Source organism: Odontesthes bonariensis, chromosome 3, assembly GCF_027942865.1.
Source record: "Odontesthes bonariensis isolate fOdoBon6 chromosome 3, fOdoBon6.hap1, whole genome shotgun sequence".
Classification (NCBI taxonomy): domain Eukaryota; kingdom Metazoa; phylum Chordata; class Actinopteri; order Atheriniformes; family Atherinopsidae; genus Odontesthes; species Odontesthes bonariensis.
The window spans coordinates 33,560,299-33,586,331 of record NC_134508.1 but is presented as its reverse complement, the minus strand read 5'-3'; the positions used below and the strand labels follow the sequence as shown (position 1 = coordinate 33,586,331).

The window sequence follows — 26,033 nt, the reverse complement described above, 5'->3', positions numbered from 1 at the left end:
TAAATGCATTTCATTTTTTTTAATTTAAAACATTTTTTTCTTCTATACACTGTTATTAGGCTGAATGTTGCATCTCCTGGCATCTCTCATGAAACAGGCGATAAAACATGAGGTTTGAAAAATATCTTTCAAAAATCATATTTCAAAAATTCCATCTTGCGGGCCAGATATAATTGATGGCGGGCCACTAATTGCCTACCCCTGCTTTACACTGACAATGGAAGGACTTCAGCCAGAGGGTTCTTCAGGTTCACAGCCATAATGACAGATACTAGAGGTCATTCTTGTCTACAACTTTAACTTAAAACAACCCTTTATTCATTCTTTATCATCACATTTATCTATTTATTGTTTTGACTGTGACAATAAAAATTTCATCAGCTGACATTCAAATAAATGTTTTTGTCCCATTACTGTACACCACACTGCGTGTGGTAGCTCTTGACAATCAAAACAAAACTTTACTGTGAACAAAATTTGGGTAATGGCTCAGGAAAAAAAAAAATCTTGGACATATACTTGTAATTCTTAAGCAACCCATTAAAAACAGAGTGTGAGAGCTAATTATTAAAACGTTAGCTCATCCAACAGTCCTACGTCATCCACGCGCCAACGGTCGTGACATCTCAACGTTTAAAAGGAAGTTAAAAAAAACAAAACCAAAAAAACGGTTAAATAAACGTTTGGAATCAGTAGCAGTTCTCAACGGCTGGAGAAAAATATTTCCATGGTCCAATAATTCAGAAACTCAGAAACGACACAAGAAGAAAAGCTGAACATTGGAAGCTACAAATACGTCGGATGATAAAGTTTCGGTAAGAGCAGAATATCAAACTTGAAAAAGTGAATGAACAAACAACATAAACTGAGACGTAACGGTTGAGCTAACATACCTTATCAGCTAGAAAGAAAAATAATTAGCGTTTATTCATGCTCAAATTGATCAGGAACCTCACCAAAGTAAGTTTAAATAATATAGAAACACAATAAAAACATTTTTTTGTAATTACCTGCTCCTTTGAATTTGAAGGAATTACTTTTAAAAATGTTTGAAACATGGATCAGATGTTGCACATCCAGCGCTTAGGAACTGAGGAGACTGTTGATGTCACTGTATGCATTTTATTTACTGAATTACAGGAAAAAGTTGATAAATCAACAACATTAGTGGCTAATAGTGTTTTCTCAGAGGGAATAAAGGGAACCGTTGAGTATTACGGCTTAAGGGGTGATTCTCCCTTCCAGACATCGTTATGATGGACACACCCAATCCAAAAGCAAACAAGTGTGTGTCTCAGGTAAGTTTCAGTTGTTTCTTTTTAGAATTAAAGCAGCCCATTTGATTCAGCTTATTCGTTGAGATACAGCTCTAGTTACGTAGAGCAAATACACTTCTACACTATTTCCGACTCTTGTCTTCCTTCAGGCCAAACATAAGCAGGCAAGAGAAGAGAGGAAAAAGCTGCTCACCCCTGCACACAAGTACATGATTGACATCCTGGCTGACCGGCTGTCTTTGGCACCAACAGAGGTGGAGGAATTTGTTTTGGATTCTCCTTCAGTAAGTTCCTCCTCAGTGTGACTCCAAACTGGTACTAATGCTATCAAAAGCAGAAATATCTCACCAACACAAATCAGAAGTCAGGTGATCAGCTGAGGTTTTGTGGGATTGATTCATAACGCGTTATTTTTGTGGCTTTTTCTTCAGTTTGGTGTGATGCTTTCTAAACGTTTCGTTCCAAGGTTATGTTTTGTTTTTGGTTGTTTTATACTTGCATCGTAATATGATGCAATGATTAATAATGTTTTTGTGTTCTTCCTTTTTTCTTGCTGACTAGCTGCTCGCTTTTGATCATTTCTTCGCCTCGGGGGGCAGCAAAACCATTTCGTTTGTGTATCAGGAGTCCGAAGTCCCAGGAATAGGTATGAAGAAATCTGGAAAGTCTTCAATTGGAAAGACTGTCCATGCTTATTTTAATTGAAATTTTTTCCGTTTGACAGCTGTTATGCCGGGTTTTATATACTAGTATTTTTTTTGAAGTAAAATAGGAAAAACGTCCTATTTTCGAAAAACTGAAATACCGATAGATGATACAATTTTAGGGAAAGTCTTCTAATCAAATTTGATTGATTATCTTGCATGATAAAGACCCAGATATTCCACACAACATTATGAACTGGAATGTTTTTTCATCTCTTACAAAACCATTTGGATTTGATTTCAGAATGTGGGCGCGTATATCCTGGACCAAGCAAAGGGGGCAAAGCAATGAGGCTGTTTTTAGCCAATTTAGCAAAAACGTGCCTCACAGGGATCTGCTGCTCCTTCACACGGACCAGAGTGGACATTCCTGTGAACCCAGAAAACATACACGAGGTAAGGTCAAAGGTGGCGTGTCTCAGTAATTGTTAAGTATTTATTCTTGTGTTATGTGTCATATCAAAAGATGTAATCACTTTATAGAAAAGCTTTTGTTTCAGCTTATTCTTTATCACTACTCTATACAAACTTGATGATTAAAGTGTTACCCTTGCTTCTGGAAACTTTATTGAACAAGACAAAAGATAAAAATGGCACAGCTACGTCTTAGCTTAGCATCTTCCTTAAACCTCCGGGTTCCCTCCCTGAGCAGCTCACCTCATGGCAGTGTGTGTAGCAACGTATTACATCACAATAATAACATTGTTACAGCTGTCACGTCCAGTTATTGTCATACAAAGAGAATCTCTAATAAAAAAGTTAATTCACTAATAAACACTGTTTATACACAAGCCATTTAGGATGGCGAAGTGATCTTTGATAATGCACAATGTTCTTAAAGGGGAACTCCGGGGCATTTGAAGCGTGTTTCCATTGCTAGAGGTTGTCAAATAATGATAGTATGACACAGAGAGGTGCGTATCTGCGCTCCCTGTGTGGAGATTGCTCTGTCCGCACAGCATGTCATGCGAGGCTAATACGTGGTGGCTAAGGGGCAAGCGCTAACCCTTCCACGTAAAACAACAACTTGCACACTGCAGAAACGTCACACCACTTTATAACCCATCCGACAATAAAGTCACAAGCCTTACCATCAAAACCATATGCATGGTTCTCACATTACTGGCATGGGGAGGTTACAAAACAACTGTATAAACAGCATGTAACTCACCGGCTGGTTGTAGGCTCGCGCATGTGAAAGCCCAGAAGAGTCGATGGAGGATAATCCCATATACAAAACAATTATATTCTCTAGAAAAACTGCGTTCAAGTATTTAAAACATTACAACAATACATGCCCAGTAATATTGTTGTAATGTTTTAAATACTTGAACGCAGTGTCGGATGGGTTATAAAGAGGTGTGACGTTTCTGCAGTGTGCAAGTTGTTGTTTTACGTGGAAGGGTTAGCGCTTGCCCCTTAGCCACCACGTATTAGCCTCGCATGACATGCTGTGCGGACAGAGCAATCTCCACACAGGGAGCGCAGATACGCACCTCTCTGTGTCATACTAGCATTATTTGACAACCTCTAGCAATGGAAACACGCTTCAAATGCCCCGGAGTTCCCCTTTAAAGTTATTCATTTGTTGGTCTTTTTAACCTAAGGATTAAAACCAAACATATTTTACTTTACTAAGGTTATGTTAGGAGTTTAATGCATTATTAGCAGTTAGCTAATGTTATGTGCTCCACAACGTTATTTGATGACTATGTTAAACTAACGCGAGCAGTAAAACCTCCACAGACAAACACCCCACCGTACAAAAAATGGCTGTTTACTGAGGAGCCTTTGATCTACGGAAACACCGTTTACAGAGTAACGACTCACCGACATGGTGTGCTGTGTTGGCTTCAAACTTGTTTCTCGTCTTGAGCGTGGGAGGGGGCTTCTTATGTAAAAAGATGGCGGACTTTGATGTGGATGGTCTACTTGTTTTTACAAATGCATGCATCTCCTTGTGATTCTTCTTTTTTGTTGCCCTCCTCTTCTCTACCTTTTTCCTGGATAAGATCTGTGAAGCGCTGAGAATATATTAAGTCTAGTTGAGTGTATACATGCAGGATGGATTCGACTCCCAACTGCATTATCTGCGTATATTAGTCTGGCTTTGAGAAGTTTGATTTCATTCCCTTGGACTGACACGTTTACATTCATTTTTAGTCTGCTCTGGTTTTTCCTGTTGCCCAGATGTGAGGTGTGAGCTGCTGTGCGTTTTGGCCGTTGGTTTATAATCTGAACGTTTCTTTTTTCAACCTCTGTGGGGTCAATTCATATGAATTTACAGAGCTGATTGCTTGTTACTTTTTCAAATGAAGTGGTTTATGTTCTTTACGTGATTTACAGAAATCACGCTCTCTATATTTGTGTGCTCTGCTATCTCAACCAGATGCATTATCAGGTACCAAAGTTTGGCACAGCTGATGTAATGTCAGTCAGTAGTTCGAAGCAAGAGCACATTTTCATGAGAACCCTAACATCTCAAACCAAATCATGTTTCTCCCTCACAGTTGAAATGTTTTCTGCTTCGGATTTCATTAAGTGATGGGTTGTCTTTTCTTGATGCCTTGCAGGAAATCTTTTTCTCAATGATTGATGCCAGGGATGGCCTCCTGAAAGGAATAAGGGATTCCTACGATGCACTGCTTCCAGCCCTTACTACAGGACAGAACTGGGGAGCTGTAGACAAGTCTAGACATGGAGCAAAACTTAAAAAGAACTTCTTCTATTCCTTTAAACATTTTTTGAACTCTTTAGATGGTAAGAATGTTTCACATTTATTGCCAACTGAATGTGAATAAGTTATTGGAGGGTGGCTCTTTAGAAAGATTGTAACTTTAAGCTCCATCTCTCGGGCAAATCTTACTCAACTGATTTAAAACCATCTTATGTTGAAGTACACAATAACAAGCAATACTGTAACCAAAAGATGGTTTGTAACCAGTACTGATGATTTTGTACTTTGTCTTATTTATACTTCAGATATCCAGAGGAGCAATGAGAGCGTCGTTCATCTGAAAACAGTCACAGATATTGACTTGTCTAAACTGGCCTGTCTGGGTGATATGAAAGCTGCGGCTGCCAACTTTGACATGGTGCAACGGCTGGAAGAAATTCTGATGCAATGGTGCAAACAAATCGAGCAGGTTGGTAGATTTCAGAGATTATATTTGATCCAACAACCTTAATTTGTGCTGTTAAATGCTAAAAATGAATTTGCGATGACTGTGATGGGCACAAAGCTCATTGGTTAGAGATGGTGACATCAGGCCAAGATGGATCAGATAGTTATGGAAGATTGGGAAATATGATAGGATTGCTCAGACAGCAAAGCTTAATGGTGATGTTGGTGATGTATCCATTGTCATCAGGTCCTGATGGAGAGTGATTTGTTGAGGAAAGAGGATGATTCTGCCGGACCACTGAGTGAGTTAGAACACTGGAAACGAATGTCTTTACAGTACAACTCTATCATCGATCACATCAAAAGCCCAGAGTGTAAGGCGGTGGTGATGGTGCTCCATCTCAACCATTCCAAAATAATGAAGGTACTGACACAAGTGTTCAATGTACACAGAGTAATACCAAAGCTATTGAACATTTTCACTTTGTATCAGTTTTAGTGTATGTAGTTAAGGTTTGCTGCATGTAAAGTGAAATTAAAAACAGTCTGTGATACATAAATCATGACAAATGCCTGAAAATTGCAATGTAGAAGATATCGACGTTGGATAGCTTGCAATGATCATGGATTCAGTGTTCACTGCATGTAGGTGATCTTCACAGATGTATGAAAAAAATAGTTTTTGGAAATGATTATTTGTTAACACAGTACAGTATGTAGCCGTTCTGCATTAAGATGATGCTGAGTAGGCACTGTTTCATTTCACTGGAAAGTGTTGGTGTCACATCTGAGCCTAGTCCTGAATTATTTCATGTATTCTGATAAAATCCTATGCTAAGATCATTTGTGAATGACTAGATTTATTAAATCAATCAATGGATTCCTATTAACGCAGTCTTGTACCCGTGCAGGTGTGGCGGGATCTCGACACGAGGATAACATATCGTGTCAATGAGGCAAAAGACAATTTCAAATTCTTGTCAACACTTGAGAAAGTCTTACATCCTCTGTACAACAGTGACCCCGTATGTACATTTAACAGTTTGATTCTAATGAATAGTTTGTGTTTGGTAACACTGAATTAATATGTCCTTATTACATTGTTTTGTACTATCCAGGCAGCCATTATTTAGACAACTTATATACATTTTTTTTAACAAAGAATTAGTAAAAAGTTTGCAAGTTTGGCAAACTTAAGTGTAGAAATAGATGATAATTCATCTTCATTGATCCTCCTAAATCATGAAATGTGATTTCAGGTTTCCATGACAGAAAATGTGCCGAAGGTCATCAGTGCCATTCACATGATTTACCGTGTTTCACTATATTACAATACAAGCGAAAAGATGTCTGCGCTGCTTGTCAAAGTAAGTGAAGTGTGTTCAGTTTCTGAAATATTTAAGTTGTCACCGGAAAACGTAACTTTCATGAGAAGACGCAGTGCAAGGATCCAGCTCCCTTTGTAAAACTGTAGCCACACAACTGACCACTTTTCCAGATCACAAATCAGATGGTCACAGCATGCAGATCCTACATTACTGACGATGGCAGTTGTCTTATATGGGATCAAGATGCTGAAAAACTCATCAGAAAAATGCAGGTGACTGAAGCTGATATTACTAAACATTTGGGTTATTATTACCAAGGCTTAAGATTACACATTTTGACATCAGTAGACTGTAGCTGTCATCATGTTTCTTTTATCTTTGGCAGGTCTGTACATGCTTATATCAGGAGTATCAGACCTGTTTCCAGAAAAAAAAGGTACAAGTAATGGAAGAAACTGGGAAAACATTCCTTGAGGTTTCAGAGATGCAGATTTTTTGCAAGTTTGAGAGCTTCTGCAAGCAACTTGAAAAGGTGTTGTCTTTGTTCATTCTCTTAAATCTCCATCCCACTTCTATCATAAGGCCTTGCAATGTGACGACGAATATTGTCTTTTGTAGATCAAGAAAATAATCACAGTGTTCAAGACATTTGAATCTCTTGAAAAGTCAAACATTGAAGGCATTGAGAAATCAGCCAGACAATTCCACACTGTGTCCATGAATCTGAAAAGGAAGAAGTATGACATGTTGTCCCCGAGGACGACTGAATTTGAAACTGATTTTGTGAAGTTCATGGCTCAAATGAGCCACATTGAGGTAAGTGTAATCTACAGCTTGTACCCAAATGTTGGTTCAAGCTCATTTTTTCAGGAAGCCTCAACCAGATGAAGATCTTTAGTGAAAGTTGGGAACAGGTTCATACGTGCAACATCACAGCAACACTCATTTACTCCAAACAGCCGTTGCATTCACACATGGCCACACTTAAAAGAATTACACGTTTAGGAACAGAAAGAAGGACTAGTAAGATTGTAGAATCTCTGAGGAATGAGGATCTACTGCTTGTATCGACACAGCTTGAAGCTGAAAAAAGAAAATAATATTGACGTTGTATTCTCAGAGTATCCCCACAATCTTGTCCTTTTCCACAGAGTCAGCTCCAGGCATTTATGTGTTCGTACTTCTCAAACATCATCTCATCTCAGCAAGCTCTTTGCCTGCTACAGCGGTCAGTACAATTTGCAGAATTTGGAAGTATGACATGAAGACTCTATTCTAACTGTGGCATTAAAAGGAAAAAATATAAGCAATCTATGAAATTTGTTTTGATAGTTTTCAGAAGCTGAACCTTCCCTGTCTTGCAACTCACATTTCCAACATTTTGGGTGTTATTCTTCAGCACTTTGCTTCAGAGGTGGAGTTTGTGAAAAAGGTATTCAGTTTGCTTGGGCTTAGATACCAAACAATAAACCTTATTAAACGTATTAAGCTGAAAGAAATCTTCAGATGAGTGAAACATTTTGAATTGAAAATGGAAGAAAACTGTTAATGATTTTAGTATGTTTTGTAAACTTCATTTGCAGGTCTTTGACAATCAGAAGGATGACATTCCATTATCCAGAAATATGCCACCAGTGGCTGGCAGGATTGGTTGGGTCAGACACCTCTATAAAAAGATAGAGGAGCCGATATTGTACATGAAAGTGAGACACAGTTTCTATCAGCAAAACAACTTTACAGTTATACTTCACAGTGACATTTTAACGACGATCAAATCTCCCTTCCTTTGCAGGAAAACTCGGACATCCTATGTAGTCCCGTGGGACAAGATGTGGTCAGAATGTACAATGGGACTGCAGCTATGTTGGTCGAGTTTGAGCTTCTTCAACACGAAACGTGGATGGAGAAAGTTTCCAAACTAGATCACGGTTGGTTCTCTTGTTCTGATGTCATAATTTGACACTAATGGCAGAAAACAGCCCCTGTCGATTCCATTATTGCACACTGTTAAAACGAGCTTTCTCTGTTCCGTATAACAGTCTTGAACATTACCCTGCTGGTTCGCCACCCAAATACTGGAAAATTAGTCGTCAACTTTGACCCTAAAATAACCGAAGTCATTCGGGAGGCTAAGTGTTTGTTGAAAATGGGGCATAAGGTTCCAACGCAGGCTTCGCTTCTTATCAAGATGGAAAGCAAAATAAATGCCCATCACCTCAGACTAAAGGTAAACCGGGATTTACATTTTTTTTACGGGATTGTTTAACTTAAGAGAATTTGACCTGTATGCCTTTTTATAGACCATTCTGGAAGATTTTGAATCCACTTGTGAGAGCATACCCGCAGACTTCAACAGTTTGATGGCTTCAAAAATAAAAAACGTAAGCTTTTCATACCGTGTGTACGGCAGGTGGTCCGTCTTCTTTAGTGGGAAATTGTTACTTGATGAATGTGAACCCTGCTGTAGGCAGTGGGAAGGGGTTTTGCCGATTTGAGAAATGTCTCGAGCAGACGTGTCCTGAAGAGCTTTTGATTGTAATTCTACATCCTTAAAATGTCCAGGTGGAATCTGCACTTCGACACGGTTCGGTGCTGCTGACCTGGTCTTCCCTCCTCCTGGACAAGTTCTTTCAAAATGTTGAAACTGCTCTGTCTGAGCTCCAAAATCTTGTAAAAAAGGTTTGTTGATGAATAAAAATTCTACTGATACTGAAAAGTATCAACATCAGGTTAAATGTCACATTGTTCAGATATGTTTGGGTTGGTGTGACAGCTCTCTTGGACAAAAGCCACGCTTCTAGATGCCACTTTCTTTTTCAGGTGCAGGATATTTGTAAGATACAAATTGATGATGTCCTCAAAGACATGTCTGAGACTGTTCTGATAGAGCTCCCAGAAGGCCGTGCATCTTTGCTGCAGCAGCTGGTTGACCACAATAAGGCATGACCATCTTATTTTTATTCTCCATATCCATTAAGGGAAGTTAAAGTGTTTTTCATCCATTACGTGAGTTTGAAACAATCATTACTTTGTCAAAGAGCAAAGGCTCGATGTCGTGGTTTGAGTAAACTTTTGAGTTTTCCAATGAACTCTGAATTCTGTTTCATTGAAACGCTTGTAGTGCAACTATTCCTCTTTTGTTTTTCAGAACCGTTGTAAGGAGTGGGCAAAGACACTGGATTACAAATGCAGTTATGTTAAAGGAGCTGTTATGGAGTTGGGTAATGTGTTAAGTGCTATTTATGAACCAAAAGGCACCAAGATTGTGGAGGAACCTGTTCAAGGTGTGTAGCACAAATGTAAATGACTTTTCTTTTCGTATAATTAGCATCTCAGCTTTTTTTATACATATATATATAAATTTCAGGGAGGAGTGTGACCTTCTCAAGAGAGAGCAAGAGGCTTTTAGAGGGTCCATTGAAAGATAAACAGATCAAGTTCGAAAAGGTATGATTGGATACCAACTGCAAAACATGTCTTTTCTATAAACTGTTGTGTGCCAACACAGGCATTAATGCCTCAAATAAAAAATCCTCATTTCAGGAGTTTAAGAAGCTTTATGAACTCTTCAGTACAAAGGTATTCGATGCACTTGTCAAAAGCACCAAGTTATCCCTGGAGATCCTTAAAAGGAGAATTTGTGGCACCAAGTGAGTATTTCTGGGTTTAAATAAGAAGAACAGTATCACAAAGAAAGGAAATAACCTCTGAAAGAGTAAAATCAATAAATGTGTATTTTAGCACTTACCAGAGGGCAAAGATTAAGCCGAAGGTGGTCCCACTGATTCAGTCTGAAGCCCAACTGGACAAACCCAATATGGTGAGTTATTGTTTTCTTTCTACTCATGGTTGGATGATTTTCATTCGCTACAATGGTTTATGGTCAGGGGAAATACATTATCTTTAATTCTTTGCCTGTCTTGTCAAGCACTACAATGTTGCTACTATGTCTGATATTTGTCCTCAGGTAATGATTCCCAATGTAGATGAGATCCAACAGGCCATAAATCAACTTATTGACTGTGTGTTGGAGGTTAGCAAGGGTGTTGCTTGGCAGAAGGAGTACAGTCAAGATGACACACAGAACAAAGGTTACTAACTGTCAGCATGCACATACATGACAGCAGACACCTGATAAAACAAGTCCGCAAATGGGGATCTCCCATAAATTGTCATTTGATCAGTTATAATTAGGATTATTTCATTTAAACTTTCATGTATTATATTAGTTTTAATATCATACATTTTTTAAGTTGTTAGATACGAGCATGCAGAAGTCTGTGAAGATGTTTCAAGTGCACTGACTTGTGTGTGTAAACAGGAGCGAGGGGCCTTGGCTGCAATTAGTTATTGTGACGACATTATCACGAGATCATGAGTTTATTCTACTTTTATCTGAGGATAACAAAACTACTTTCCATGGGATAACAAGGTCAATTGCTATAGTTTCCACCAGAAAATGACCGTATAAAGATGCAGCTTATCAGCAGTCAACAAGCAACCTAAATCCCCCAAAAAGCTGTTATCCTGCGTAAAATGTAACTTTTAACAATACAATGGCTGCACAAATACTGCTTTAAAAATGAAATCCCACAACAGACATTGTCAAAATAGCTTACTGTTTTCATCTGACAATCAGGTGTCTGATAAGTAAAACAATCATTTGAACAGGATTGGTTTTATTCATGAAATTGTTAAGATCAACGTTTGGTTAAAACTGTGTTTAAATTAATTTATTTTCCCTTTTTTTTTGTCCTATTTTCATCACAAAAGGCAACAATTTCTTCCAGAGTGTTTTTGAACACAGGGACATTAAAAAAGTTGTGGTCGATCTGAAAACTGCAATCAGCTCCCAGAAGGAACAAGCAAGTGACGTTTTGAAGCATTTCGATCCTTTCAGGGTGATTTGGAATGTGGACAGGAACCTCAAAGTCCAGGTTTGTTTTCCCTAGAAGACATGTTGGCTGTTTTTTCCCCTATAATGATAACGGTTTAATTGTCTTCATTTTTTTTTTTTACAGGAATTTATGGGTAGCAATCCATCCCTGATTCAGATTAAATCTGAAATCCAGTACTACGACTCAGTTGAGCAAGACATTGATGCTATCAAGCCTGAGATTGTTTTTGGGTCTACTGAACTTTCAACAGGTAAGCTGTTGTTTTTTTTTTTCTTTTTTACTTCTATGCTGCCTTGCGAAAGTATTCGGTCCCTTGAACTTTTCAACCTTTTGCCACATTTCAGGCTTCACACAAAGATAGAAAATGTATTTTTTTTGTGAAGAAAACAACAAGTGGGACACAATCGTGAAGTGGAATGAAACTAATTTCAATGTGTCAAACGTTTTTAGCAAATAAAAAACTGCACCGCCTTTAGCTGCAATTACAGCTGCAAGTTGCTTGGGGTATGTCTCTATCAGTTTTGCACATTGAGAGACTGAAATTCTTGCCCATTCTTCCTTGCAAAACAGCTCGAACTCAGTGAGGTTGGATGGAGAGCGTTTGTGAACAGCAGTCTTCAGCTCTTTCCACAGATTCTCGATTGGATTCAGGTCTGGACTTTGACTTGGCCATTCCAACACCTAGATACGTTTATTTGTGAACCATTCCATTGTAGATTTGGCTTTATGTTTTGGATCATTGTCTTGTTGGAAGATAAATCTCCGTCCCAGTCTCAGGTCTCTTGCAAACTCCAACAGGTTTTCTTCCAGAATGGTCCTGTATTTGGCCCCATCCATCTTCCCATCAATTTTGACCATCCTCCCTGTCCCTGCTGACAAAAAGCCGGCCCAAACCATGATGCTGCCACCACCATGTTTGACAGTGGGGATGGTGTGTTCAGGGTGATGAGCTGTGTTGCTTTTACGCCAAACATATCGTTTTGCATTGTGGCCAAACAGTTGGATTTTGGTTTCATCTGACCAGAGCACCTTCTTCCACATGTTTGGTGTGTCTCCCAGGTGGCTTGTGGCAAACTTTAAACAACACTTTTTATGGATATCTTTGTGAAATGGCTTTCTTCTTACCACTCTTCCATAAAGGCCAGATTTGTGCAGTGTACGTGTGATTGTTGTCCTATGGACAGACTCTCCCACCTCAGCTGTAGATCTCTGCAGTTCATCCAGAGTGATCATGGGCCTCTTGGCTGCATCTCTGATCAGTCTTCTCCTTGTTCCAGATGAAAGTTTAGAGGGACGGCCGGGTCTTGGTAGATTTGCAGTGGTCTGATACTCCTTTCATTTCAGTATGATTGCTTGCACAGTGCTCCTTGGGAAGCTTGGGAAATCTTTTTGTTAGGGATGGCTCGTTTGACACGGACGCTTCGGCGCTTGTTTCATCATCGTGAAGCAAAGTGGTTCGGCACAATGTTCCGGGGCGTGTATGAAATGGCGCTAATCACGTGATTGATGACGTCCGAAGCGCCGAATGCATTGTTTGGTGGAACCACGGTTCAGAGGTCTCTCATCGTTTGAACACTTGGGCGCGCTATTCTCTATAAAAGGAGAATGAATCCCAAACTGGTTTCCCAACCAGTTCTGTTGCCCTGTCAGAATTGAATTCAATTCATTGCTCTTTTCCATGGCTTCTGGCAAGAAACGTTTTGTGGCTTGGGATCACTTCACCTTGGTTTCTCCTAATAAGGTGATACTATTGTATAGGGGTAGGCGGTATGCACGGTATCATACCTTATGCGGTATTTTTCACCAACGGTAGAGATTTTTTTGCCATACCTTATACCGCAATAGCTCATGAGTCCTGTAGATGGCAGTAATGCAAAGTTTTGAACATCCGCTTGGATATGCCGTGCGACAGTAATCGCAAGACAAGGTAACACGAGTAATTTGTTTTACCACCTGCGGGGTAACCATGCTCCGGAATATGAAACGAGTCAAAGCCGGTGTTCTGTCGATTTCTCCTACTTGTCGAGATTTGCTACTTTGTGGTTTTGCGCATGCGCCGAGCCGATTTTCTAAGTTTCGTTTTCACGCCCATAATGTTTTGCTACCCTGCGTCTCAGCTGGTGTGTAACGGTAACATCCTCAAAATCCTGATTATTTTCTCTTTTGGAAGACATGGAAAGTAATAAAACACTCATCGTATTAACAAGCAGTTTAACATGCACAAATGGGGTGTCTGAAACATGACGCATATTTGAGCATGTTGAATAAGTGGAAGGCGCCTATGAAAGTTCCGTTATCCAAGAGGCAGCGGCTTTTCTCTCACAGAGTTTATTCGAGGAAATGTACCTTTTCTTGTTTTTTAAATATAAATATAACGTATATATTTTTTATATTTCCTGTGTTTTCTGTTTTGCACAATACATTTAATTTAATATTGCTGCAAACATCCTGATTGAAAGTGTTTATTTGGTGCTATGGTAACCACTGAGAAACTGTTCTGTTGTAATTTATATACAAAAGTACCATACCGCGATATATACCGTATACCGTCAGTGGCTCAAATTTTACCGGGGTATACATTTTAGGCCATACCGCCCACCCCTACTATTGTACAATATACTATTGTGTGATGTAAGATGTTTGCTAGTTTTTGTTTTTCAAGTGTAAATATAAGCTTTATTATTATTATGGGTATGCATGCTAATATAGTTCTCTTCTTAAAATAAGGGGGCAGCACATTTAAGAATCTAAGTTATGTAGGACAATACATTCATTTTGGACTTGTTTATTTAGCACATATCACAAACAAAGCGCTTGCGGCCATTATTACACAGCTGTGTCCCGTGTACCAAACGCCTCTCTGTCTGTGTTCTGACAGAAAGGTGTGTTAATTACGCAAAGTGTTTCTGAATTATTTAAAACAACTAAAGTGTACTATTATTCTTAGCTATGGATGATGTCTTTAACTAGACATCATGTAGATGGTGGGTTGACGCAGTCACTTAACTGATAGCTCAGTGATTAGCTTAGTGGCTTTTGCATCCAAAGGTTATGAGTTTGAATCCAGCATTTTACAAGTTTGCCCTGCGTTTATTTTCTTGATATGCAGAATTTTATTTTTGTAGTGTCAAGGAAGCAAAAGCTTGATTCTGTGTGGGTGGATATGATTGTTATGGATGTGCAACCATTTTCTATTGTGGAAGATAAAGGTTTCAAGGTACGGTGGCTAGTAGTTCTAGTAGAACTACTAGCCACTTTCAATGTAACACAAGCACTTGTCATATAAAATCACAATTTTCTTTCTTTTACGCTTTTTATTTTGTACATATTAAAGTATAACAAGGACAATGAGGCTGGTTGAAGCAGATGATACTTGCGGTGCACCACCAGATTCCACTGTTCTGTGTGGTTTCAAAGCCCCGAAACTTTGGTTCATTTCCTGGCACAATCAGATGAACTCTGTGGAAGCTTCATGAGGCTTCACCGGCCATCCCTACTTTTTGTATCCAAATCCGGCTTTAAACTTCTCCACAACAGTATCTCGGACCTGCCTGGTGTGTTCCTTGGTGTTCATGATGCTCTCTGCGCTTTGAACAGAACCCTGAGACTATCACAGAGCAGCTGCATTTCTACGGAGACTTGATTACACACAGGTGGATTCTGTTTATCATCATCAGTCATTTGGGACAACATTGGATCATTCAGAGATCCTCACTGAACTTCTGGAGAGAGGCCCCGTTTACACAATAGGAAGACGCAGATATTTTCCTGCAGTTTGGCCTCTCATTTACACCAAAACCCCGTTTTTATCACAGAAAACGATTATTTCTAAAACCTCCGGCCAAAGTGGAGATGTCTGATAACGCCGGTTATGTGTTGCCGTGTCAACTGGGAGAAACGGCGTTCTAGGTTCTTAAACGTCACATTATGCGCCAGAAAATGCTTAACGTCATGCGAGCGCCTTATGTTTACAGTTTGTTTGGCTACTGATCAGGATTATCATGGATGATGTTAAAGTTCTACTAATTTTTACGTTTGTGCAAACGATTCTGGCCTTATTGCATTTGCCACCCCAAACCTGCTCGCACAGTTCAAAATAGAGGAGCATCACTTTTCCGTGGCTCTCCTGCGTCCAGTATCCACTGACTGTCTATATTTCCCTCTTATTGCCTTCAGTTTTGTTGTGATATTTGCTCGCGTTACCTCCTCCTTCACATGAGGAAAGTCCTCGATTCTGAGGATTTTGATTGGCTTGCATGGCTTTATTCGCGCTTTTATGCGGGTTGATGTAAATGACAAGTTTTTTGAAAACGATGTTGTGTGCACGATGTTATTATTGAAAACGGAGGGGGGGAAATATTCGTTTCTCTAAATACCCGGCTATGTGTAACTGTGGCCTGAGTTTGCTGCACTGAAAGTAAAGGGGCCGAATAATATTGCACGCCCCACTTTTCAGTTATTTATTTGTTAAAAAAGTTTGACACATCCAATAAATTTCATTCCACTTCACGATTGTGTCCCACTTGTTGTTGATTCTTCACAAAAAAATAAAATGTTATATCTTTATGTTTGAAGCCTGAAATGTGGCAAAAGGTTGAAATGTTCAAGGGGGCCGAATACTTTCACAAGGCACTGTATCTACGGCCTGGTAAGGATCAGAGGATTTATCCATTATGATCTGTTAAACCTTAAAACTGAAGGAGGGTGTACAATCTTTTTCAGGGTAAATGCTGATTGGAAAACCCATGATATTGGTTGTACCGTCACATGTTAGCCTTTGCTAGTTTTTTTTTTTAATTTGGTCTTTTAAAGGAGTGATTCCAGCTTTACATGGGAAATTCTTTCTCTTTCCTTTTTTTAGGTTTATTAAAGAAGGCATTGATGGCTGAGACCAAAGCCTGGAAGAAACTGATCTGCAGATACTTGAAGGAGGATTACAAGAAGAAAATGATTAACATCAGTTTACACATCAACAAATACCTTGTACAAGTATCGCATTCTGTTTCTAATCTGGAAGATGTGCGTCATGCCATGGGCACCCTGTCAAAGCTTCGAGATGCTGAAATTCAGACTGATATGACATTAATTTCTATTGAGGTATGACTAGGACGGTCATTCGTTTTTTTAGACATATACAGTACCTTAAGCAGAGCTCCCTCTTTGACCTTTACAGTTGCAAACATTGCAGACTGATAAGAAACATGAAATAATGTTGTTTACAGGAAGCCTTTGAAATATTGACCAAAAATGAAGCAGAAGTGACCAAAAGAGAAGCAGAAGGAGTGTACAATCTGAGGCATCTCTTCACACAACTTCAGTCTAAAGCTGTTAGTACTATCAAGACATTCAGGCTTTTTTCTTTAAATGATTTTTTTCATGATGTGTTCCTCTGTAACAAAGCTTCGATAATGAATTTTGAACTCGGATTTTCTCAGAGATCAGTGCAAGATGAGCTGGTTTGCATGCAGCCCAAGTTCAAACGAAACCTTGTGGAATGTGTTGCTGTTTTCGAGAAGGATGTTTACTCTTTTAAGGAAGAATACGACTCTGTAAGTAATCTGTGAATGACCTTGTTTCTATGGGTGTTTGGAAAAATGTAGACGTTCTTATCAGCTCATATGATCCTGCATTTCAGGAAGGCCCAATGGTTGAAGGAATTCCTCCACAAGTAGCCAGCAGGCAGCTGCAAGCCTTTCAGGTACCATTACTGCTCACTCTCACCGTTCTATATTCCAGTTAATGTTTTACGCTTAAAACATGTGAGGAAGAAGAAGAAAAGCCTTTAGCTTTATTTTGAGTGGAAGATAATCTATTTTGATAGAGACTTATAAAGACAAATTGAAAAGAAATTCAAATCAAAAGACTACAAACTACATGAAACAGCAGTACAAAAATGTGAAATTACATTTAATTTGAATTTTGGTTTTGGTTTTATAAACATGGCAGTTTTCTTCTCGTTTGCTGAATCTAATTTTATTGCCAAAAAATGTTCTTTTTACTCAGGCTAGATTTGATGAACTGTGGAGAAATTTCACCACATATACTTCTGGGGAGCAACTTCTCGGCTTACCTGTTACGGAGAATAACTTTCTACACCAGAAGAAGTTTGTTACTATCCTGACAAAGCTTTCTATCAGAGCCATCAATGAAAATTCCATTAATATTAACTAACAAAGATTGTAATATCTTTTAAGGATTTTTCCTTTTTTTTTTTTAGAAAAGAGCTTGAGCTGCTTCGGAAACTCTACGGCCTGTATGATACAGTGATGAGTAAGATCAGTGGGTACTATAAAATCCTGTGGACAGACGTGGACATTGAAAAGATCAATGCAGAACTTGTGGAATTTCAGAATAGGTGGAGTATTTCTGAGCCATTACAACCTGCTTTGTGCCAGCATTGTATTTTTGATTTCTTTTGTATTCCTGTGATAGATATATTGTTTATCATCTCTATTTGTAGGTGCCGGAAGCTGCCCAAAGCACTAAAGGACTGGCAAGCCTTCCTTGACCTAAAGAGGACCATTGATGATTTCAATGAGTCGTGCCCGCTGCTGGAATTGATGGCAAACAAATCCATGATGCGGAGACACTGGGACCGGATTGGAGACTTAACTGGACACCAATTTGAGGTGGAGTCCAAAACCTTTATGCTGAAGAACATCATGGAAGCCCCTTTGCTGAAGTACAAGGATGATATTGAGGTTCGCTGGAAGTTTGAATACATTTAATTCCACAGTTCTAGCAACAATATTTCTTCTTTTTGTATGTGTCTAACCTCCTTAGCCTGGCTTTCTTCATTCATAGGACATCTCCATATCTGCTGTAAAAGAGAAGGATATTGAGGCCAAATTGTCACAGGTAAAAGACTTGTGGTCTGGTCAGACCCTTAGTTTGATGACATTCAAGGATAGAGGAGAACTAATGCTGAAGGGGGCAGAGACAGCAGAGATTCTTACCATCCTGGAGGATAGCTTGATGGTACTGGGCTCACTGCTAAGCAACAGGTAATACAAGTTAACAACAGCTTCAGATTTACATTCCACTGATTAAATCAGTTCCTAAGGAGCCTTGAACTCCGGAACAATATAATGAAAGTCTGTTAAACTAAAGTGAATGTACGCACTTAGTTAAAGAGGAAGAAGTAGAAATAAACTTATCTTGTTCTTAACAGATTTGACATTTACCAACAGCATTTTACAACACCTTTAAAGTTTTAAGTAGCTTGTGTCCTTATCTGCTTTGTACAGGTACAGTGCATACTACAAAACAGAGATCCAGGATTGGCTCTCCAATCTTTCAACATCATCGGAAGTCATTGAACAGTGGGTTATTGTGCAAAACTTGTGGATCTACTTGGAAGCTGTGTTTGTTGGGGGTGACATCGCCAAAGACCTCCCACAGGTGCAGTTCATGCTTTCTATCCTGGGGAAAACTACACCTTAGAATGCTTCCTTAAGTAAAATTCAAACTGCCCTTTTTTTTTCTATTACAGGAGGCAAAACGCTTTCAAGATATCGACAAGTCCTGGATTAAGGTCATGCAGCGTGCTCAGAAGGTGCCAAAAGTGGTGGACTGCTGTGTGGGTGACCCAATGTTAGGGCATCACCTACCCGAGCTTCAGAAACAGCTAGAGCTCTGTCAGAAATCTCTTGCAGGGTAATTCTTTACGAACAACATTAGTCCAAATACTTTAGATTGACTCAAAAAATAAGATGTGCAGAATTAAATAGATTGTTGTTATACCAGTGCAGTGGGTGTTGATGTTACGTATTTCTAATTTAACAGTTACCTTGAGAAGAAGAGGCTCCTTTTTCCAAGATTCTTCTTTGTATCCGATCCATCTCTTTTGGAAATCCTTGGACAAGCCAGCGACTCTCATACAATTCAGGTTAGAATGAGTTTGAACATTGTTGTCACTATGAATATATGGATATACATATACCTATATATAGATATATATCATTTTTAAATTCATTTATTTATGTATTCAGTTATTGTTTTAATTAATATAAATTACAGCCATACATCTGAATGTTTGCATGATGTCTTAAAATGAAAATTCAAATAATCACTATGACCTCTTTAAGTTTTACTTGGATAACTTTCAAGTTGACATTTTATCACTTGACAAAAGTCAATTTTGATACAATTGTGTTTCAGTCTCATCTCCTTGGAGTGTTTGACAATGTCAACGAAGCAGAGTTTCATCCAACGGAATATAACAAGATTTTGGCCGTTCTCTCACAGGAAGGGGAGAAATTACCGGTATGTCGTGTGCTTTTAAAGAGTTTAACTGATTCATTTTGGTTTTCTCAACATGTAAAAATATTCCATTGTACAGCCCCAATTCCTAAAAGGTTTGACCACTGTTTAATGTATAATTAAAAACGGAATGCAGTGATTTACAAATCTCATGGATGGTCCCACTCCTTCTTTGTCCGGAGGACGCAGCGTCTGTGATTTCTAAAAAGAATTTTAAATTTTGATTTGTCTAATGACAAAACAATTCTACACTTTTCCTCAGTTCACTCTAAATGAACCATGGTCCAGAGAAGATGGCAGCGTTTCTGGATGGCATTCACATAGGTTTCTTCTTTGCATGATAGAGCTTCTTACTTGCATTTGTGCATGGCAAGGCAAGCTGTTCTCACAGACAGTGGTTTCTGGAAGTGTTCCTGAGCACATGTAGTGATTTCCATGACAAAATTATTGTAAAAAGTTTGTAATACAGAGCTGCCTGAGGGCCCAACGACGACAGAGATTCTACATAGATAGATTCTATCAATCTTTGAATGATATTTTGTACTGTAGACCAGTACAAGCTCTGCAGTTGCCTGATAACGAGCTGATCATTTCAATCAGGTGTGTTGGAGCAGGAAACCTCTAAAACATGCGGGGCAGTGGTCCCCGAGGACCAGGTTTGAAAAACACTGCAGTAGACAATGAAATATTGTGCTACTTTGAGGAACAGTGTTCTGAAATTGCTCCAACATTTGTTGACATAGTTTTTTTGCAGGTTGCTGACCCCCTGCTCCCTGCTACTTTAAGGGGCTTTTCCAATACCCAGTCATATCCAGCTGCTACACGTTCCTCCAGCTGTTTCCTTTTAGTAGCACTTGCTTTTCCAGCCTATTGCAGATCCCTTCCCAACTTATTTGAGACATTTTGCTACCATCAAGTTCAAAATATTTCATTAAACAGTAAAATGTCTCACTTTCAACATTTTATGTTTTCTTTGACCTAATTTCAACAGAGTGTCCCGACTATATTGAAATTGGGGCTGTAAATCCCTTTTACAGTTTGTGTAAATGGAAAAAAAAAAAAAAAAGATTTCTAATCTTTGGTAGTTTAATCTGTAACATTGCTTGGGTGTATCAATTCTTCGGTTTTTAGAAGTCTTTGATAATTGCAGTTTGATAAACGTGTATTTCTGCTTTCAGCTGGACAAATGTGTCATGGCGCAGGGAGCTGTGGAGCTCTGGCTTGGAGAGCTGTTGCTGCAACAGCAAGCCTCCTTACACTCCATCATCAGAGCTTCAGATCTAGAGATAAACGATGAAGACTTTGACCTTCTCACTTTCCTTGACAAATATCAAGCACAGGTGAGTAGACAACATTGTGGCCGCTTGGAAATACATTTAGCAGGTTGATTTCTAATGCAAGCCAGTATCTATCAGGTCGCCATGGCTTGCACCTCCAGCAGGTTGTACTGTGTGATATTTGCTTTTGTTATAGATTTTCTCCACAGCTTCAGTCTTGTACTAAATCTATGACACAACTTTCCTCCTTTGTGGAAAAAAGTTTTTTAAATAACAAGTGTGAATATCTTTGGAGTTTTGTACGGAAGCCCAGAGCGGACGTGGTACGTATAAACTTTTGTTTGATGGTTTTCGATCATTTCCAGAAAACAATAATCGTTTTCTCCAGATAACGAGATAATTATCTCGTTATCTGGAGAAAACCATCAAAAAAAAAGTTTATACGTACCACGTCCGCTCTGGGCTTCCGTAGTTTTGAGAGATACGATGGTATCATAATTGATTTCTATATTCATAGAGTTCCCAAGATTCATTTTATTCTGCCTTGTGTGTTTTAAGGTGGGCTTGTTAGGAATCCAGATGCTTTGGACAAGAGATTCTGAAGAGGCCCTAAGAATCGCTGCCGATAAGAAGGAGATCATGCCTCTTACGAAAAAGAGGTTTCACAACCTACTCAGCATGCTCATTAAACAAACCACCTATGACCTGAGCAAATTTGACAGAGTCAAATATGAAACACTTGTCACAATTCATGTGCACCAGAGTGACATTTTTAATGACCTGGTAAGGTTTTTTTCTTCAGTAAATGTCTGTTCTTTTCTTTCTGTAAAACACTTGAGTTAAGCTCCGCTTTGTTTGCAGGTAAAGAAGCGTGTGAAATGTATCAGCGACTTTGAATGGCTGAAGCAGAGCAGATTTTACTTCAAGGAGGATCTGGACAAAGTCATTGTATCCATAACTAATGTCGACTTCATCTATCAGAACGAGTTCTTAGGCTGTACTGATCGGCTGGTCATCACCCCTCTGACTGACAGGCAAGAAAAGAGAAAATTGATTTTTATAAGCAACTTGCTGTAATAAGTCAACTTTGCTTGTAGGTTTTAATTCCTATGTTGCATTCAAGAACAGTTTTTTTTTCTACAAAGGTGTTATATCACACTGGCCCAGGCTCTGGGCATGAGTATGGGAGGAGCTCCTGCTGGGCCAGCCGGCACCGGTAAGACTGAAACCACCAAAGACATGGGTCGTTGCCTTGGCAAGTACGTTGTGGTCTTCAACTGCTCGGACCAAATGGACTTCAGAGGACTCGGCAGGATATATAAAGGTACATTAGGCAATGAAACAAGTCATCGAGCAGTGGTGTACAGTTTCATTTATGTGATGTCCTATTGTGTTTTTATTTTCCAGGCCTTGCACAGTCAGGGTCCTGGGGCTGCTTCGATGAGTTCAACAGAATCGACCTGCCAGTGCTTTCCGTTGCTGCTCAGCAGATCTCAATTGTTCTGACATCACGAAAGAAACACAGAAGCACTTTCATTTTTACGGACGGAGACTGCGTGAACTTGAATCCAGAGTTCGGCCTGTTTATCACCATGGTAAGACATGGAAACACACAGTCCTATTAAAAGAAACTCCTTGAAACTAGATGGAAAACATTAGATATACAGTATATTCAAAGATATGTCATGCCTCTGTATCTAGAATCCAGGATATGCAGGCCGTCAGGAACTTCCTGAAAATCTAAAAGTGCAGTTCAGGACAGTGTCCATGATGGTGCCAGACAGGCAGGTGGGTCAAGGCTTCTTTCTGTGGAGAGAAACGTTTTTCTTTTTGCTGTGGTCCTAACACATCCCTCTACACTTTTGTCTCCGACAGATTATAATGAGAGTCAAACTAGCCAGTTGTGGATTCAATGAGAATGTTAACTTAGCACAGAAATTCTTTGTTCTTTACAAACTTTGTGAGGAGCAACTCACAAAACAGGTGAGAATCTTGTTAGCATTTCATAATTCCTATTTTGTTTGGTTATTGAACTACTGACATATAACCTCTGCTATTTGACAGGTCCACTATGACTTTGGACTAAGGAACATCCTGTCTGTGTTGAGAACACTTGGGGCGTGTAAAAGAGCTCGACCTGATGACACTGAGTCCAGCACTGTCATGAGAGTGCTTCGTGACATGAATCTGTCCAAACTGGTATCACACAAACTTAGTTCTTACCAACAGCTGTGATATATTGAATTGTATTGAATTGTGGGTGTGAAAGTATACTCTGTACACTGGATACAGTGCTGTGAATAAAAAAATCCATCTGTGTGTTTCAGGTGGATGAGGATGAGCCCCTCTTCCTTAGTCTTATCAATGACCTGTTCCCTGGTATCCAGCAGGACAACAGCACATATACTGAACTTCAAGCTGCTGTTGCTAATCAAGTTGAGCTTGCCGGTCTCGTTAACCACCCACCGTGGAACCTCAAGCTTGTTCAGGTGCCTTAAAATTGTTGTTTAGCATAATTATTATAAAGTTAGCTTTTGGAAAGTACTTTTCTTACTGGTATATCACTGTTGCTGTCTGGGTCAGCTTTATGAGTCTTCTCGAGTGCGCCATGGGCTGATGACTTTAGGCCCAAGTGGGGCCGGGAAGACCTCGGTTATCAACGTTCTTATGAGATCACTGAGTGAATGTGGAACCCCACACAGAGAGATGCGCATGAACCCCAAAGCAATCACTGCTCCGCAGATGTTTGGTCGTCTGGATGCAGCAACTAATGATTGGACTGATGGAATCTTTTCCACACTGTGGCGGAGGTCACTCAAAGCTAAGAAGGGTAATTCCAACATTTTGTCAACATCTAAGCTAAGAAAGTGTTTGTGATTAACACAGATGAGATCCTAAGAAAAAATATAAAACTGTCCAAATGAAAACGGTATTGTATTAAATAATATCTAAGCAATACATAGTATTGTACTTTAGACATTTTTATCATATTACATTCAGTATAACACAATATAAAGGTTGTTGCAATTTTAATGTGATGCTAAATACTGCATCTGCACGATATTACTGCCCGGCTTCAACAAGACAATGAAAATGTCAGCTCAGAAGCTGAGCACTTTTCTTAAGCTATAGATGCCAGTTCATGCATATTTAGAGCTAAAATATGAGACGTCACATGAGACAGCCAGTATGGTTTACTGCACAGTGCGTTGTAACCAAAACACAACAAAACAAAATGGTGACCCGCCGAGCTGCCTTGGTCGTAAGCACCTCGTCCCTGACATGTAAACCCACCTTTCAGATTGACACCACCGCATACGGAACTACACTTAGCCTTGTCTGGTCCGAGGGTAGCAGCTGGGGCAAATCCCAGGCTCCTGTTCCTACGGGACCCCAAAACAGGCCCCTTTTAAGTTCTGGGAATGACAGTGGAGATGCTGTTGTCCTTGGCACACACTGGCTCGCCCACTTTTGATCCAGTAGTGGGACAGCGGCTCATTAGTGACTGACAAAGTGCCAGAGGCTGCCGGAGAACTCAAACATTTAATTGCTTCGACGGGTTTACTCTTCAGGGGAAGTCATCTGGATTGTGCTGGATGGTCCCGTTGATGCAATATGGATCGAGAACCTCAACTCAGTCCTGGATGATAACAAAACACTGACCCTGGCTAATGGTGACCGCATCGTCATGTCACCATCCTGCAAGTTGGTGTTTGAGGTGCACAACATGGATAATGCCTCCCCTGCTACTGTGTCCCGTGTGGGAATGGTTTTTATAAGCTCCTCAGCTCTCAGCTGGCTACCCATCCTCCAGGTACTTTTGTGATATCTAAGTGTTGAAGACTTTTTTTTTCCTGAAAAAGAACAATGCTTTGTAAGCAGTGCTTAGATAGAACTTGGCTTTTGTATTGCAGGGATGGGCCAAGAAGCGCCCTGCTAGAGAGGCAGAGAGCATCATCGGTTTATATGAAAAGACATTTGAGGATGTTTACATGTATATGAGGCAAAACCTTAAACCCAAAATGGAGCTTTTGGAGTGTAACTACATAATACAGGTGTGTATTTAAAAAAAAAAAAAGACTGAGAATAAAAACAGAATCAGATGATGCCTCGAAGCCTGAATTGTTTGACTATGTTCCTTCTTCAGTCCGTCAATCTGCTGGAGGGCCTCCTCCCAACCAAGGAGACAGAGGGCTTTGCTGGAAGCAAGCACCTTGAGCGCCTCTTTGTCTTTTGCCTGATGTGGAGTCTGGGAGCTCTTTTAGAATTAGAGGACAGAGACAAGCTGGAGGTCTTCATGAGAGGTCATGAAAGCGAAATTGATGTGCCTCAAACCAAGCCGGGAGAGACTATATTTGAGTACATGGTCAACACAAACGGTACAGTTATTTGACACGTAAAAGAGCATCAATTTGATGTTTTTTTTGTATAGTTTAAAGTGAACAAGCATTTGAATGTGGTGGCATGGTGGTTAAGTTAGCACTTCACAGCAAAAAGGGTATTATTGCGGGGTTTGTGTGCCCTCCCTGTATCTGCATGGCTTACACTGTAGTTGCGAGTGTCTGATTGTCCGTCTCTGTATTAGTCTTGTGTTGGACGCTCTAGCGTCCCTGCCTTCTTAACCAATAGCAGCTGTTAAAGGCTTCAGCCTCCTGCTACCCTCAACAGGGTTTACAGAATCTGGTCTCATTTCAGAGGCATCAGATTTGGAGATTTTGTTAAGACCCCTTCGCACTGCATATACCCACCTGAGAGTAATCTTTAGTATCAGTTATACGTTGTCAATTGTTGTGAAATAAGATGTATTAGAAATATTTGCTTTAGATGTCTGATACTGCCTCGAGTGGTGCGCCACAGCACAGACATGAAAGGACCCATTGTGCATACGTTCAGCACATCGCCAGCTTTGACAACGATGGGATGAGAATGGGTTTATATGTGACTAAAAAGAATGGCGACTTTTGTTTTAGGTGAATGGTGTCACTGGAACAATCTTGTGGAGGAATATGTCTATCCAACTGACCATGTGCCTGACTACACCTCCATTCTTGTTCCAAATGTGGATAACACAAGAACCTCTTTCTTGCTGGAGACTATTGCCAAACAACACAAGGTGATCTTGTGGTTTTTAAAAGAATATTTAGATAATGTTTATACTTAAAA

General features: G+C 39.6%; 1 pseudogene; it reads left to right on the top strand.

Annotated features, from left to right (window-relative positions):
* LOC142376955 (dynein axonemal heavy chain 8-like) overlaps positions 1-26,033 on the top strand; it is a 56,827-nt pseudogene that overhangs the window by 16,261 nt on the left and 14,533 nt on the right.